This window comes from Nycticebus coucang, chromosome 2 (assembly GCF_027406575.1).
Source record: "Nycticebus coucang isolate mNycCou1 chromosome 2, mNycCou1.pri, whole genome shotgun sequence".
Lineage (NCBI taxonomy): Eukaryota > Metazoa > Chordata > Mammalia > Primates > Lorisidae > Nycticebus > Nycticebus coucang.
The window spans coordinates 109,108,617-109,114,616 of NC_069781.1; positions in this window are offsets into that span (position 1 = coordinate 109,108,617).

Sequence of the window (6,000 nt, forward strand, 5' to 3'; positions counted from 1 at the left end):
AACTAATTCAAGAAAATATATTATAACTAAAAAACTTGAGTTGCCAAATTTAAAAGATGCAACAAGTATGGAATACATGAAATTGGACTTGTCCTCCATAAAACACAACATTATTAAATGTCAGAACCCTGGGGAAATGAAAATGATTTATACAAGTTTCCTCAGAAAATGGTCAAATATAAAGACTAGAAATCAAAATGGCTTTGATATTCTCAACAGCAGCAATGAAAGCTAATGGACAATGAAAGAATGTCTTCGACATTCTAAATCTAAATCTAATAAAGACACATATAAACATGAAGTGTTCGAAAAACATACTTTTTACTAAATTGCTTCAGGAAGCGGAGAGGATGTTGTTCACCAAAATAATTGAATAGAACAAGAAAGAATGTGACTTATCCTTCAGGAAACGGTTCCAAACAAAAGAAAGGTGAAGGGAATCCCCAGGATAGTGGAGGGGAGATTCCAGGATGCCAGTTGTGAGCAAGCCACTACTCCAGAATATATTTTCAGGAAGATGATATTGTTACCAGTCTTCAGATGTGGGTTTTTCTAATTTCTTGGTGATCATGGGGAAAAGAATTTCAGAACACATCATGTAAGCCAAGCAAAGTACAGCTTTTTATTAAAAGCAAAAGTACACTCTCAGGTAAGACAGTGAGCAGGATCCAAAGAGCAGTTGCACTGGGAGGAAGAAGTTTTCAATCTTCTGTAATTTTACTAATTGAGGGGAGGAATATTCAAGGCCAAGGTGTTGGCTTTTATTAGAATTTTGGTAGCAATTCCTAGAATTGTGTTTCCTCCCATTTGTATACTCTATATGTTTGTTTTGGAACTGCCATAATGATTTCAAGGGTGGAGAAATTTTAAAACTGCAATATAAATAATACCATAATTAGCCAAAGTTCATGTAAGGTGACAGAGATACTTGATAAGCCAGTGGAAGCCAATTCTTGCCTACAGTTACAGCTCCTCTAGTTACCTTCTGCTTGAGGTTGTTTCCTTTGACATCCACACCCATTCTGCAAGCCTCTGTCTCAGCCCTGTCTCCCAGTCTCCTGAATTAACGATATTGTATTAATGTGTTTGAACACATGGAGAGAAGATACTCACAACCAAAGTAAAACTCAGAATTAGTAAGTGATGAATATATTGAAAAATAAGCAAACAGTAAAAGATTATAGTTAACTGGAGAAAAAAATATGTTAAGGACTCTAGAGTAGTGGTTAAGAGTACAGAATATGAGTCCAGGATGCCTGGGATCCAAATTCTGGTTTTGCTTCTTAAAGGCTAATTACCCTGAACAAGTCCCTCAACCTCCCTGGTCCTCATGTGTAAAATCAGGATTATTATAACAGTCTTATAAAAGTTCTGTGAAAATTGAAGTCCTTGGAATTTTTTCTGGGCCATAAAAAGCATCACATGAGTGCTCTGTTATTGTTGTCATTACTGCCACCACCAATGTGATGCCCTAACTCCATCCATTTTGAACAAGTGAACCAGACTTACTCCATTTTGTTAAGAGCTTGTAGACCCCCCATTTTGTAACCACAATTGCCCCTTGAGCAAGCAGTGACCCTGCAAAAACAAGAAGTGGGAAGTTTAGCTGAGAGCTGCAAAATCCTGTGACAGCTAAAAAATCTTGTGAAACCACAATCCTATCATAAGTCTGTCTGTGTGCATCCCCCAGTTCCCCTTGTAAGCCACCACCACCCCCACCCTATAGCTCTAACATTGCAGATGTTAGCTTCTGTAAAATTCTGCTTTCGCCAGGACTTCCCATCCCCTGCTTGAAGTGCCATATAAAAACCTTGCACCTTCTCTTCAAAGGGGTCAAGAGATGTTGGGGCATGAGCCAGCTCTTAACTGGACAGCCCAATAAAGGACTCTTGCTTAGTTCGGACTCAGTGTGTTGACGTTTCTCTACAATTCCACTCACAGCGGGTATAATACCACCACCAAAGGTGGTATTAAAAAGGTTCTATTTAATTAGATTAGAAGAAAATGAATACAGAAGTTGCTTATGAGGGCAGTAAAGGGAAAGAGATAAGCTATCCTCCATATTGAGAAGTCTTAGATAATTTTTAAACTGAAAAATCAAGAAACAATAATATAGGCATCTTTGTTTGAGATATAAAGGGAGATACCAAAAGATTAGTTAACAGGGTTGAAAGAGCTGCTTTGTTAGCGTAGGAAGTAGGAGAGTAGACACAGGGAACTTGTTACTCTTTGTTTTTGTTTTTTCCTTCAGGGTAGCAAAGAGAGATTTTATTTAGGAAGAACAAAGAGAAAGTACAGAGCACTTCCAAAAAGAATTCTATAGAGCACTTCCAAAAAGAATTTTCTCTCGTGAAGGAGAAAAGATGAGAGAGAAGGAAAAGCAAAGGTCTGCCCCAGCATAAATATTCCCTGTTTGAAATTGATTTTGAGTCTTTCATTGGCTTCTCTGTGCCTCCGGGAAGTATTGCCCTTTTTTATTGGTCACTTTAATTGTCTCTTTTTAATTGTCTCTTTCTATTCAGGTAAAAAAGAGTTATTTAGGAAGAATAAAAGAAAGTGTAGAGTACTTCAAAACAGAGTGGGAAGTGGGTCCTTCTCATGAAGGAGAAAAGTTGAGAGTGACCAACTTCTTACTCTTTGTAACAATCTTTGTCAATTAGGTGCATGTATAAATGATTTTTAAAAATTAAAACCAAATTTTTCTTCAAAAAATAAATCTCTAGTCCATATTGCATCACTGGATAATTCTACTAAAAATTTAAGAAAGTATCAACATTAACCATATATAATCTCTTCCAGAAAATAGAAGAAGGGAGATGGCGTGGATATGGAGAAAAGGAAACACTTCTACACTGCTGGTGGGAATGCAAATTAATACATTACTTTTGGAAAGATGTTTGGAGAACACTTAGAGATCTAAAAATAGATCTGCCATTCAATCCTATAATTCCTCTACTAGGTATATACCCAGAAGACCAAAAATTACATTATAACAAAGATATTTGTACCAGAATGTTTATTGCAGCCCAATTCATAATTGCTAAGTCATGGAAAAAGCCCAAGTGCCCATCAATCCATGAATGGATGAACAAATTGTGGTAGATGTACACCATGGAATATTATACAGCCTTAAAAAAGATGGAGACTTTACCTCTTTCATGTTTACATGGATGGAACTGGAACATATTCTTCTTAGTAAAGTATCTCAAGAATGGAAAAAAAAGTATCCAATGTACTCAGCCCTACTATGAAACTAATTTATGGCTTTCATATGAAAGCTATAACCCAGTTATAACCTAAGAATATGCAGAGCGGGGAGGTTGGGCGGAGGGAGGGTGTTTGGTGGGATTACACCTGCGGTGCATCTTACTAGGGTACATGTGAAACTTAGTAAATGTAGAATATAAATGTCTTAACACAATAACTAAGAAAATGCCAGGGAAGGCTATGTTAACCAGTGTGATGAAAATGTGTCAAATGGGGCGGCGCCTGTGGCTCAGTGAGTAGGGCGCCGGCCCCATATGCCGAGGGTGGCGGGTTCAAACCCGGCCCCGGCCAAACTGCAACAACAACAACAAAAAAAAATAGCCGGGCATTGTGGCGGGCGCCTGTGGTCCCAGCTACTTGGGAGGCTGAGGCAGGAGAATCGCCTAAGCCCAGGAGTTGGAGGTTGCTGTGAGCTGTGTGACGCCACAGCACTCTACCGGAGGGCAATAAAGTGAAACTCTGTCTCTACAAAAAAAAAAAAAAAAAAAAAAGAAAATGTGTCAAATGGTCTATAAAACCAGTGTATGGTGTCCCATGATCGCATTAATGTACATAGCTATGATTTAATAAAAAAAAAAATGTAGGAAGAAAAAAAAGAAGGGAGAATATTTCCTAACTCATTCTATGAAAACAGTATTACATGGCTCGGCGCCTGTGGCTCAAGCGGCTAAGGCACCAGCCACATACACCTGAGCTGGCAGGTTCGAATCCAGCCCAGGCCCGCCAAACAACAATGACAGCTGCAACCAAAAAACAGTTGGGCATTGTGGCGGGTGCCTGTAGTCCCAGCTACTTGGGAGGCGGAGGCAGGAAAATTGCTTGAGCCCAGGAATTTGAGGTTGCTGTGAGCTGTGATGCCACAGGACTCTGTCCAGGGCGACAGCTTGAGGCTCTGTCTCAAAAAAAAAAGAAAAAGAAAACAGTATTACATGATACAAAACCAAAGAAGTACAAAAAAAAAAAAAAGAAAAGAAAAGAAACTACAGATTAACATCCCTCATGAACATAGACATAAAAAGCCTTAAACAAATATCAACAAATAAAATTTAGCAATTTATAAAAATAATTACATACCATGACCAAATCATGTTTATCCCAGGGTCACAAAGTTGATTCAATATTTAGAATTGGTCAGTGTAATTCAGAACAAGCAGATGATTCACATAATGGTATCAACTGATGCAGTAAAGCATTTGACAAAATGTATTTATTTATTTTAATACATTTTCTTATATAGGGTGTCCATAAAGTTCTGGCCAGGGTTCAAACTCACCAGCCCTGCTGCACAGGGCTGGTGCTCTAACCATTGAGCAATGAGCCCCTAGCCACTATGTTAAACTGTTTTATTTTTATTTATTTTTATTTTTATTATTTATTTATTTTTCAGACAGTCTTACTATCTCTCCCTCGGTAGAGCGCTGTGGTGTCATAGCTCACAGCAACCTCAAATTCTTGGGCTTAAGCGATTCTCTTGCCTCAGCTTCCCATGTAGCTGGGACTACAGGCGCCTGCCACAACATTCGGCTATTTTTTGTTGCAGTTGTCACGTTGCTTAGCAGGCCTAGGCCAGGTTCAAACCCGCCAGCCTCGGTATACATGGCTGGCGCCGTAACCACTGTAGTATAGGCGCCAAGCCTATGTTAAACTATTTTAAATTGCAGATGAACTTTATATCAACTCTGCATATATTTCCAGAATACAAATGATGTTATAAGATACATGATATCTTATACCTGAATACAAAGAGGCAATCAATGACAAATAGAAAAAGGCAATACTGCCTAGAGGTGCAAGTCTTTCTTTCTTTCCAATGAAAGACTTGAAATCTGTTTCAAACAGAATATTTAGACTGCTGCAGACCTTTGCATCTCCATCCCTCTCACCATTTCTCCTTCAGGAGAAGGACACACTTCCAATTCTCTTTGGAAGTGCTCTAAACTTTCTCTTTATTCTTCCTGAATAAGATATACATAAGTTATAGGATATGTACATACATATATATATATACACGTGTGTGTGTATTTATGTGTGTTATGACATCATTTTTCACAGTTTCTTTATGCATTCGTCCTTTGGTGGGTCCCTAAGTAGTTTCCATGCCTTGCTAGTGAAAATAGTGTTGGAATAAACAGGAGTGCAGACATCTTTACGAGGTGGTGATTTCACTTCCTTTGGGTATATACTTAAAGAGGAATTACTGGTTTGCTTTTGACAAAATTCAACCGCCTATCACAATTAAAAAACAAAAAACCTTCTCAGAAAAGTAGAAATAAAGGGAACTTCCTCAATCTGATAGAGAATACCTGCAAAAACAACTTCCATAAAGGTGAATGACTGAATACTCTCCCCCTGAACTCAGGAGCAAGGTGAAGATACCCATTCTCACCACTGCTATTTAACATAGTTCTGGAAGTTCTAACCAGTGTAAGAGGCAACAAAAGGAAACAAAAGACATTTAGTTATAATCTTTTCTCCTTACTTGTGATAGTTATGTTTCAAAAAGTCTCAACAAACACTAATCAGCAAAAGCTGAATCATTGCTTTAAGGGTAATACAGAGTTAGGTTCCTAGTACAGGGTTAGGCTCTGGTCATAACATTTACATCAACCAAAATGCTAAATGCATTGCAGAGGGTTGTTTGCCAATGTCCTTATAAAAGAAGTTTGTCGCTTTAACATTGAAAATTTGCTCTTCAAAATAACCCATATATATATATATATATATATATATATA